Source organism: Toxorhynchites rutilus, chromosome 2 (genome assembly GCF_029784135.1).
Source record: "Toxorhynchites rutilus septentrionalis strain SRP chromosome 2, ASM2978413v1, whole genome shotgun sequence".
In the NCBI taxonomy this organism is placed as follows: Eukaryota; Metazoa; Arthropoda; class Insecta; order Diptera; family Culicidae; genus Toxorhynchites; species Toxorhynchites rutilus.
Window position 1 is genome coordinate 10,971,138 of NC_073745.1, and position 12,179 is coordinate 10,983,316.

The 12,179-nt window shown below is 39.9% G+C and overlaps 1 protein-coding gene across 1 annotated transcript in view; it reads right to left on the reverse strand.

Moving 5' to 3' along the window:
* The window catches only part of LOC129770368 (ras association domain-containing protein 10-like), a 94,344-nt gene extending 90,966 nt beyond the window's left edge, over nucleotides 1-3,378 (reverse strand). Inside the window, exons 1-2 of the mRNA XM_055773155.1 lie at nucleotides 2,931-3,378; nucleotides 2,656-2,787 (exon numbers count right to left, since the gene is read on the reverse strand). The gene's annotated coding sequence lies outside the window, so the exon portion shown is untranslated. The remainder of the gene's footprint in view (nucleotides 1-2,655; nucleotides 2,788-2,930) is intronic.
* Nucleotides 3,379-12,179: the final 8,801 nt, after the last annotated feature.

A 12,179-nucleotide genomic window follows, 5' to 3' on the forward strand; every position in this document is an offset into this window, starting at 1 on the left:
AGAAACGGTCATGGCTACAAAATAAGGTATGGCAACGGCGCCCACGAAGAAGTGACCCATACCTTCTACATGGATGATCTCAAGGTCTACGCTGATTCACGTCAGCGTCTAGGTGTAGCTATCCGGGTTGTCGAAGACATAAGCAGGGACATCTGCATGGAGTTCGGCCTCGACAAGTGCCGCTGTGTCCATCTGCTGAAAGGGCAGCTTACCGAATCCGGAGGTTACGAGGTCTATGATGGCGAGTTTATAAGAGACATGGTTCGTGGCGAATCCTATAAATATCTTGGATTCCGACAGCTCACCGGGATTCGCCACTCCGACATCAAGACGGAGCTGCGAGACAAGTTCTTCCTCAACGCGGGGAACAAGGTACGCGCGATCAACACATTCGCGGTTCCCCTGCTGACCTTCAGTTTTGGTGTAGTCAAATGGAGCAAAACTGACCTAGAGGACCTTGAGAGGAGGATGAGGAAAGCATTTAAAGAGGCCGGAATGCACCATCCTCAATCGGCACTGGAGAGAGTTTCACTGCTACGCAAAGAAAGGGGACTTGGAATAGTCGACATATCTGCACTGTGTGTTGCCCAGGTACAACAACTGCGCGAGTACTTCGCAGAACGCGCCAACCAAAACGCGCTATACCGGGCTGTCTGCGCCGCCGACAGAGGATACAGCGCTCTGCACTTGGCGCAAGCGGAGTACCAACTCAACTGCAATCTGCAGACAGTGGAGGAGAAGATTGCAGCTTGGAAGCAGAAGGCAGTGCATGGTGCCCACCCCCATCAACTGGACCGGCCACACGTCGACAATGGGAGGCTGTCCCGTTTTGGCCAACGCAGCCTACACCGAGCGCCACAACAACGTGGCCCGTATTGTTCATCGACAACTGGCGCTCCAATGTGCTCTACTGGAAGACAACGTACCAAACTACCGGTACCTGCCTGCACCTGTCCTGGAAAATGACCGTTTCAAGCTGTACTGGGATCGCACTGTTCTGACCGACCTCTCGATCCACCACAACCGCCCAGATATAATGCTTTACGACAAGAGCGACCGCAAAGTCACCATCATCGATGTCGCTATTCCACTGAACCAGAATCTGGAGGAGACCCACGGTCGCAAAATCTGCAAGTACCGACCATTAGCCGTGGAGCTCAAGGAACTGTGGGGGCTAAGGGAGGTCCCAAGAATTGTTCCAGTCGTTCTCTCTGGAACTGGAACTATCCCGAAGACACTTCTGGAAGCGCTAAAGGTGTTGAACATGGAGAAGGAATTGGCCGGCATCCAAAAGTCGGTCATCCTTAGCACCTGCGCGATTGTCCGACAATTTCTCGGTCAGGACTGAAACAGCACGAGCATGCAGATACGTGCATTCCGCAGAGCCTAGTCCCCCTTTGGCATTCAGAAGCCCGGGGGCAGGTGAAAATTCTGGCTAGGTTCGCCTAGTTAAGAAGTGAGATAAGTCTGCCAAAAAAAATAAATGTACAAGTGATGTTTGATATTTATTAAACCCAATCTTTCACGAATGACGCCACTTTTAACCCGGCAACAATGCTGAGGCTTCAAGAGTTTAGTTTAGTTTTCCAAGTTGGCCTTTTTCAAACTAGAGACAAACGAACTGAGAAAGTTAAATCACCAATTAGTCCGAATTCACACAAACTCTCTTCAGGAAAAATAAGTATAAACTTTAATTCGCTTTTCATTGCTGTTCATATTCATTACTTCAATACTTCATATAGTGTATATTATTCATTCTAAACATCGAAATTTTCAAAATAAACTCTCTTAGAATGTTTTGGTAGCTCTTAGAAGAACTGATAAGCTTGCGTAGTTTGGAGAACGCACAACATTTTTCCCGTTCAAACCATTATTTTGTTAGAATTTACAATACAAGTGACGGGAGACTGAATAATATCTCATAACAAAACACAGCGGAAATAAGAACTGGTTTAGCCCACTGATACATTGTGGGTTGAATCAAACAACAGGTTCATGAATCAACTGTCGTTCTTTTTGGAGAACTCAAGATAACAAAAATGTAATTAAGAAATAAAAATCCAAAACTCAAATATCAAAGAAAAAAAGAACCCGGTGTTGTTCAACAATGTAAAAGTTGACCTCACCACTTCCACCGCATCCCAAAATCTATTCCAAATATGTAGAAGTTACAAGTTCGTACCGAACCTTTTTCCGAACCGAATCTTTTGAAATGATCAATAACTAATGTTGGAAATTTACAAAATTATTGAGGTGAACTGTTCAAACCATAACTAAATATACAAGATTAAAATCACAGGCCTGATATATTCCATAATTATTTTTTGTCTGTTGCGAGCTTAATTATCGACCCCGTAATAATGACAAAACTAAAAATAGCCTTTTTCCTACATTTATTGAATGAAAGGAAACGCTGTTTGAATGTTTCGCGTTCAATTATCGTTAAAAAACCAATTCAATGCTCTTATTGTGTTTAAAATGCCGGCAATTATTTCGAGAGTCAGTTATTTTCGATTTGCGGAAAACGAATTGAATGCATCATAAAGATCCATAGAGTTTGTGGATTCATGATTCTCTCTTCCGAATAGGATTACTATTGTCTGTGGTTTTATCTGCTTCGTTTTTTTTAAGTAAAAAAAACATAGAGCAACGTACCGGTATTATTTAGCACCTTTTGTTCTCGCTGCTGTGAATGTCGACAGTCTCGCCTACGCAGCAGCCTCCTTTTAAAACACTTCGGTCACCCTGTTAATCACTGTTTTCACACTCCTCTGCCAGCTGCCAAATCTAAATAACAACAATAAAACATTATAAACACCTTCTTGCCTTCGCCACTTCACGGAACCAAAATCCGAACAATACGCAGCACAAATCCAACAAAATCATCCATAGTGGGGGAGCATAGACTCGGCAGTTAAGACATCACCAACCATCACAACACAAACAGCAGCTCGGCAAACACTTTAGATCGACATTCAAAGACAATAAGTTTTCTTTTATATTTATTCTTTTTTTTTCGGAGGCTCCGTTTCTACGAAGTCAAACGTCACAAGCACCACTCGCACGCGCGGCTAGAGAATCACCGATTAGGACGGGGGCGTTTAAATCTCCCCTGCACGATGACCTCCCGGATTTTTTCGGCCGACTAACTCATCCGTCTCACTCCACATGGTCAGTTGTTGACCGGTAGAACACTCGCTCTCTCCCCCCTTTCAACGGTTCAAACGTTCCTACGGGACGGACGTAACAGGTGTTCCCGCCGGTGGGCTTCTTTCCCGTGTCGATTTCTGCCTCGAGGGCGCGCGCGCACATGAAACAACAACAGCTGACGCAAACGGTCTAGGTTCGAGGTCCTCCGCGTGCTTCTCGAGCGAGCCGTAAATCCGCACTGAATGTGCTCGAAGAAGTTCGCTGCGTGCAGCCGACCGGGAGCCGTCTAAGTCACCACGAGTTAAGCCACTCGAGCAGAACAAGTCAATGGGGCCGTATCTCACCAGGTATATTCCGCGCTCTGAAAGCTCGAAAGCTCTACTCATGAGTTGCGTTGCGCTCTCGCTGTTTCGGACTCTCTTTGCTCACAGTGTTTATGTTTCTCCGAATCACGAGGTATGAATGGATGAGAGAAAGAGAGAGTTGATTAATTAGTCACGGCAAGAATCGAACTTCAATAATGTTCTTCTAGTGCTATGAATGCATTCATTTTTTTTTAATTCGTTTATTTTTACACGCTCAGTTACTTAAGTTTAAAGGAGCCGAATTCTTAAATATATTTTTAAAACTATATATATATATAGAAACAATTTTCTTACATCTATGGTTAGTAAGGTGGAAAACCGATTACTCGCGGTGTACTCGAGTTTAGAAGGGTGACATATTTTTAGGAGAAGGATGGGATATAAGGAAATTGTAACAATGTTGATGAGCACTCAATTCTTAAATCTATTCGTATATCTATAGTTTATTTACATTTCAACTTATTCTACTATTTAGAGCAAGGGGACGAATTACCCGCAAAGGAAGGAAAGGAGGGTATAAGGATGTAGGGGCAATCACACACGAAGATCTATAGCTTTAAGGAAAACATATATATGGGACATGTAATCAAGGTTTAACCGAGCCAACACATCTCTCACCGGCACATTGGGCTGTCTTCCTCGGGCCCGAAGGGAGTTTTCTAAATTCGATCTGGCGAACAGATACACCTCGCACGACCAAACAACGTGCTCAATGTCGTGATAACCTTGGCTACAAACGCAGAGATTGCTGCTGGCAAGATTGAAACGAAAGAGTAGTACATCTAACGAACAGTGATTGGACATGAGTCGGGAGAAGGTGCGGATAAAGTCCCGACTCAAGTCTAGACTTTTGAACCACGGTTTGAGGCTAACCTTAGGGATAATCGAGTGAAACCACCGGCCCAATCCATCTTCGTTCCACTTACGTTGCCAGTTTGCGATGGTATTTTTGCGAACTGAAGAATAAAATTCATTGAAGGCGATTTGACACTGATAAATATCGCCTTCAATTGCACCTACCTTTGCCAATGAGTCAGCCCTCTCATTACCCGGAATTGAGCAATGTGAAGGGACCCAGACAAAGGTAATGACATAACAGCGTCTGGATAAAGCACTCAAAATTTCTCGTATTCTCTCAAGGAAGTACGGCGAGTGCTTTTCCGGCCTCATTGAACGGATAGCTTCGACAGAGCTAAGACTATCCGTTACAATGTAATAGTGTTCAACAGGTCGTGAGGCGACGCTGTCCAGCGCCCAGTATATCGCTGCCAATTCAGCAATATATACCGAGCATGGATTCTGAAGAATGTGTGAGGTGCTAAAAAATACGTTGAACACTCCAAATCCTGTGGACTCATTCATAGAGGACCCATCAGTAAAGTATATATTATCACAATTGATACGCCCATACTTTGCATTGAAGATTGTAGGAACGAACCCCAATCTAAGATAATCTGGATTTTCATGGATTTTCTCCTTCATGAACAGATCGAAATGTACAGAGGAATTGATGTAGTCAGGAAAACAAACACGGTTGGGAATATACGAAGAAGGAACAACCTGCATAGAGGTGAATTCATGATATGAATTCATGAATCCAGAATGAAAATTTAGCTCGATCAGCTGCTCAAAATTTCCGATCACCAATGGGTTCATTACCCTCCACCGGATGAGGAACCGAAGAGATAATAAATTGAAGCGATCTTTTAGTGGGAGTAGGCCTGCCAAAACCTCGAGGCTCATGGTATGCGTTGAGGGCATACATCCCAACGCGATACGGAGACAAAGATACTGAATTCGCTCGAGTTTAATGAGGTGTGTTTTGGCAGCTGATTGAAAACAGAAACTGCCATACTCCATCACTGAGAGAATAGTTGTTCGATACAACATTATAAGATCTTCGGGATGGGCTCCCCACCAGGTGCCGGTAATTGTACGGAGAAAGTTTATTCTTTGTTGGCATTTTTTACTCAGATACCTAATATGGGCCCCCCAAGTACATTTGGAGTCGAACCAGACCCCATGATACTTGAATGACATAGCATGAGTGATCGGTTTACCCAAAAGTTGAAGCTTTGGTTTTGCTGGTCTATGCTTCCTAGAAAAAACCACCATCTCTGTTTTCTCCGTGGAGAATTCGATCCCTAGCCCAATGGCCCAGGTTGAAAAATTGTTCAAAGTATCTTGTAAGGGTCCTTGCAGGTCGGATTCGTTTGATCCTACGACAGACACCACTCCATCATCTGCAAGTTGTCTTAGGCTGCAATTTTGTGTAAGGCAATTGTCGATGTCGCTTACATAGAAGTTGTACAAAAGGGGGCTGAATGCATTCATTGCGTTTCTCAAATATAAACTTCATAGATGTAGCATTAGCACATAAATCTTAACTAGTTCCTCTGAAGAACGTTGAGAAGATGTAGCATTCTCATTAATCGCGGGAAACAATAAATTCAAACTGAAAGAGCAATCGACCGAGAAATGCATCGCTCGACGAATTTCGGTCTTCGCATTGCTTGAGTACTCATGACCACCAACTAGGTCTAACATATGTCAAAACACTGCGGGGGGTTGTAAACCTAATACACTGCTCAACAACTTGCTTCTTCTTTCTCTTTTCAAACTTTCAATCGACCAAGCGCAAAAAAAGTAAGGACAGAAACCGCGTTAACCCTTTCACGTACAACGTCGAGTCTCACTCGATATAGCATGTTTGTGTAAAAAGGTACAATATCGAATCTCTCTCGTGGCGCGCTTGCATACCACAAGTCGCTAAGACGCTCAGCAGAGTAGTGAAATCACTCCATGCGTGACCCATCGAAGCGTTTACATTTGGTCCGCTCTTTTGAAAATTAAATCGTACGGGAAGGGATTAAGTGTGAAGGGTCCCATATTTTCAATAATTTTTCTAAAACTTAATTGTCATTCAGAAACTAGATCTATTTTTTATGAATTATATGCCAGTTATAAAATGTTTTCCGAAAATTCTATTCGCCCAAACATGTTAGGGGCTGTCCACATACCACGTGGACAACTTTATGGGGGGTAGGGGTTACGAAAATGTCCACGCTTGTCCACGCTGAGGGGGGAGAGGGTATAGATAATGTCCACGTGGACAAGTTAAATACATAAGTTGAAAAAAATCACATCTTTTTTCAGCAGTAAATCAAATTTATTCTGTATTTCCGAGAAATTTATCGGTATTTATCAATAAACAGATTGAGCTGGCTGATAGTGCTTACCGGACGAAAATCCATATTTTTCATATCGTTGAACTTTTTTTTCTAAAATGTGTATCCTGATAGTAACGCACATCAACCGAGAGTAATCGATTTATTTTCATTGGTTTAAGAGGTTAAGGATGACAGGATGAAGACTCTTGAAAGCATATTAGAATGTTGTAATATCAGAAATACACGACATTGTTTTCCTACATTTGGTTTTTGGTTCAACATCCGCTCTTGATGTAAAAACCGTTTCGATTTCATCTTTTGAAAACTTCCAAGGCGAAAATGGAATACAAACAACAAACTCTTTTATGGACGCACGAACTGTATTTCTCGAGAAGTGTTCTTAGCAGCGATGCTCTTCTTCGTTCTGGAATACGCTTCTATTGGTTCTATTGGTTGGACTCGATTATGTGTGATTCGATTATATACAATTTTGGACTCTATTATATAAAGTCTGAAAAAAAATTTTTTTTTTTTGCATTTCAAATATGACTAGTTTCAAGAAAAAATGTAACCTTTCAACGTTAAGGTGAAATTTAAGTGGCTATTATCGTAAAATCGTGATTTTTGAAGATTTGGCTGGAATTGTTTATATTGATATTGCAGCGAAATTACGAAAGATAGAAGTTGGGTGTAAAAAAACTAATTGTAGAGCGGTTAGAGAGCTTTAATTTAATTGACAAGAACAATCAAGTTTAACCCTCACGGATTCACGGATTCTCTTTCCGGATTATTCAGACATTATTTTCAATCAACCCCACTAGAACGTCCTTAGAATATTTTCATCTATCACACATACGCATTGGTTTTATGCTGTCAGCTTTCTGCTAGGAGTATTTTATGTTAAAAGTCGGAAATTCGAGATAAAAGTGGAATAGGTTTTTTAGATAAATAAAAAATATGAATCTTAGAGGGTTAATATCAATTTTTAGGATAAAATTAATAATAACACATTAAAAATTAGTAACATTTAAGTTTTCACTTCTAAAATGTTATTAAAATCCATTAATTTAGATGTTTCATTTCAATATTCTGTACACAATTTTCTCACCCTTCAAATAGAAGCAACAGAATCGTTTTCTGTAGCGCACTTTTTAATGTAGAGCCAGTTTGAGGTAACTGAGTCCGAAATAGAAAAAAAAAGTGTCATTGCTGAAATTCGAACATATGCGTAGAAGGATATTTTTCATCAAATATGATAGTTTATCACCACCTGAGGGATTCTGGATAAATCTTTTTTCTTCATGTAAGAAAGGTATTATCTGATTTAAGGGGATGAATAAAAAATTAAATTATTCTTTTATATTCAAAAATTGATAAATATATGCACAACCAACGAAAAAACAAATTTTTTGTTGACTCGATTATATACAGGATTCGATTACATACAGTGAAAAGAAATCGGAGACTGTATATAGTCGAGTCCGCGCTAATCAAATCGAGACGCTGATCATGAATCCTCAGTACACGACACACGAATTAGAAGCTTCTTTACAAATACAGTAGAACTCCGATTATCCGCGAAATAGTTTGGCAAGCTCATCGCGAATAACGAAAATCGCTAATACGCGTTAATTGACTAAAAATGGGGTACAAAAACGAAATAAAAATATTTTAGCATGAGAACTATGTTTTATCCATCTACAAAATCATTAACTAATTTTAGGTCAAGTATTCGAAAAATCGAACAGCACTTTGATAATTTCTCATGGCTTTGGAAAGTAACCATATGGTAAGATTTTGCCATTTGCCAAATGGTAGTTTAGTCTATTAGCCACTACCTACAATCAATTTCATTGAATTTTGTATGACTTTATCGGGGTATAAATTCGGTATAAAGCAACTATATGCGGAAAGTGCACAACAATACATAACCTAACAAAAAACAAAACCTTTCAAAAAAAATTTCGAAAATATGTAATTTTTTCTTCAGTATTACTTTGATAAAAGATCACACATCATACAAAAACATTGGACTGAACCTCCAACAGGAATAAATGTAGGATTTAGCCAATGTTTTTGTTTGACGGTTTTCCAATTTTTTGTCATTTTTTGAAAAACGGAAGGACGGAAAAAATAATTCTTAAAGATTGGGGTTTCTGTACAAATAACTTCACGGGCAATGTTGGGAAACAAATAAAAAAAAGAGTACAAACCGCTACTATTGATAAACTGTTAATAAACTTTTTTATCAATGTTAATCATAGCATAGAAAATAGAAACGAACTAGAAATTGAATTTATACGCAATTCTATTACTTTCCCGATTTGTTTAAAAAATATGGAGAAATGTCCACGTGGACAACAGGGGTAGGGGTATAGAGAATGTCCACGCTTGTCCACGGAGGGGGAGGGGGGTGTCTGGAATCGTACTTTTTCTGTCCACGTGGTATGTGGACAGCCCCTTAGTGGTTCTCAGATTTTCGTAAAAAGTGGTAATTTTGTTCTTTATCGCAAAACAATAGACCCGTATTTTTGAAATTTTTCATTAGGGTGCCCATTTTCATTTTAGGGTGGTCCATTTTTTCGTTTTTTTGCCAAAAATGGATTTTTTTCAAAAATTCATAACATTCGAATCACTGGGCCGATTCAGATGATCGATATATTAAATTAAACCAATTAGCTGGTTCTTTTTGGAAAAATACTAGAGTGGCAGAAAATTTGAATTGTGTCTTCGATATTATTGACACACGTTCCCAGATATCCTGATGAACACTCAATTTATCCTGATTTTTCTGAATTATCCCGATTTTTCCTGATTTTTGTACTCTTTACATTATTCGTAATAAACTGGTTTCCATGCCAAAGTTTTCTGCCATATATATCTTGTATATATCTTACATTAAGTTAAACATTGAACTTAACTTTTTTATCTCTACCCTCAATTGTTTCGTGGCTTCTCAAAACAGTGTTAGAAAATTTAATGAAACCAGATTGTCTGAGGATTTATGAAGATACAACGAGATTAAGTTTGAGGAACAACATTGCTTTATTATGGATAATGTGTATGTAGATGTATCCCCAGAGCTATTAATGTAGTAATACGTTTCAGAGTATAAAATTACTCAAGAGAAAATTTTTGAATCCACGGTCCATATAAAAAGATTTTATATGTAATTTGTTCGTCTGATTCAAAGTAGAATTAACTTTAATGATGGGACTATGGTAAATATATCTATAACCGTACTAAATATCGTAAAAATTAGGAAAAAATCAACAAGTCTTCCAATGCTGATATGCTTTCTTCATTTGTTGAGTAAAGATTTATTCCATAGCATGGATTATGAATTCAGTGAAAATTTGAATATTGATTTCTCTGCAATTGACTGTAGTGATACTGCAGGTTTTTCGGAAAAATATAAACGATCAAAAAGTCAGGCGAAACACTAGCATTTCCGCTTATGCGAGGATTTAAAGGGTGTGTCACATCAAATTGTATCACGGAAAAAACGCTGTAGAAATTCGCACAGTAGACCGATCCTTTTGAAAATTTTAGACAGTAAAATAAAAACTATTAAACAACTTTTGGCATTTTCTTTTTATTCATACTTCGAGCCCAAGCCCGTATGCTCGCACCTTCCTCTTTACCCCGTCCATAAGGTTCTGTACAACGTCAGGTTGTATTTTTTTTTAACAGAGATCCATTTTCTCTTGAAGGCCGCCTCCGATTTGACAACTTTTGGGTTCTTCCGGAGGGCTTCATAATCGCCCAATATTTCCCTATTGGGCTTCATAATCGCCCAATATTTCGCTATTGGGCGAAGCTCCGGCGCGTTGGGCGGGTTCATTTCCTTTGGCACGAAGGTGACCCCGTTGGCTTCGTACCACTCCAACACGTCCTTTGAATAGTGGCACGAAGCGAGATCCGGCCAGAAGATGGTCGGGCCCTCGTGCTGCTTCAATGGTGGTAGTAAGCGCTTCTGTAGGCACTCCTTAAGGTAAACCTGCCCGTTTACCGTGCCGGTCATCACGAAGGGGGCGCTCCGCTTTCTGCAAGAGCAGATCGCTTGCCACACCATGTACTTTTTGGCAAACTTGGATAGTTTCTGCTTGCGAATCTCCTCCGGAACGCTGAATTTGTTCTCTGCGGAGAAGAACAACAGGTCCGGCAGCTGATGAAAGTCCGCTTTGACGTAGGTTTCGTCGTCCATTACCAGGCAATCGTCGGCTTCGTCAGCATTTCGGTGTACAGCTTCCGGGCTCGCGTCTTCCCCACCATGTTTTGCCTTTCGTCGCGGCTAGGAGCCTTCTAACCTTGTATGTACGCAGGCCCTCCCGCTGCTTGGTCCGCTGGACGAATGAACTTGACAAATTCAGCTTATTGGCGACATCCCGGACCGAACTTCTCGGATCACGTCTAAACTGCTTAACTACGCGCTTGTGATCTTTTTCACTGACGGAGCATCCATTTTTGCCGTTCTTCACCTTCCGGTCGATGGTTAAGTTCTCGAAGTATCGTTTTAGTATTCTGCTGACCGTGAATTGGACGATTCCCAGCATCTTACCGACGTCCCGATGTGACAACTCCGGATTCTCGAAATAAGTGCACAGGATTAATTCACGACGCTTTTTTACGGTTCGACGACATTTTTCCAAATTTACGAAACATTGACAGTGAAGCATGGCCAACGTGATCTATACACTCTTATCTGATTATAAGCGAAAGCTGAAGATATAATTCCTAAAAATTAAATTTCTACAGCGTTTTTTCCGTGATGCAATTTGATGTGACACACCCTTTATACCATGCTTATTAATACTTTTACATATCTGGTCTTCGCCCGAAGAAAGATATACTCTGTTTCTGGTGGGATTGGGAATGGATTCTGTATTATGAGCTACTACCAAGCAACCTGTTTCTCACATGTATGGCTCGCAGCAGTTTTCAACGAGGAAGCAAATATGTTCTTGGAGGTTAGAATATTTAAGCTATGTGAAAGATTGTAAAACAGAACTATGGATATAAAATTAAATTATAATGTTTTGATTGAAAATGATGTTTTTATTTACCCAAAAATCGACATTAACTTTTCGGGCAACCCAATATGAGCTATCCCGATTTATCCTGATTTTCATTTTCATTCTTGTTGTTTTTTTTTTAAATTATAGTTGGCAACCCTGAGAATTTTTTACACAAAATATCTCAAAATGGAGGCGTTTTGTTTCGTTTTTGAGTTAGGATTTTTCAAAGGTAACCGATGGTCCAAAAAAAACATTTTTCCCTTTTTCCCAAAAATGACTTTTTTCAAAAATTTATTACTTTTGAACTACAGGACGGATTCAGATGATCGACATATCATATTAAAGTCTATCAGCTAGTATGTTATTTTGAAGAAATAACATACTTGCCAATTATTTGGATTATCGTTGCATATATCCAGTCTAGTCGCATAGAAATATTGAACGAAGACTGAAAACATGTTTGGCATGTGGAGGTT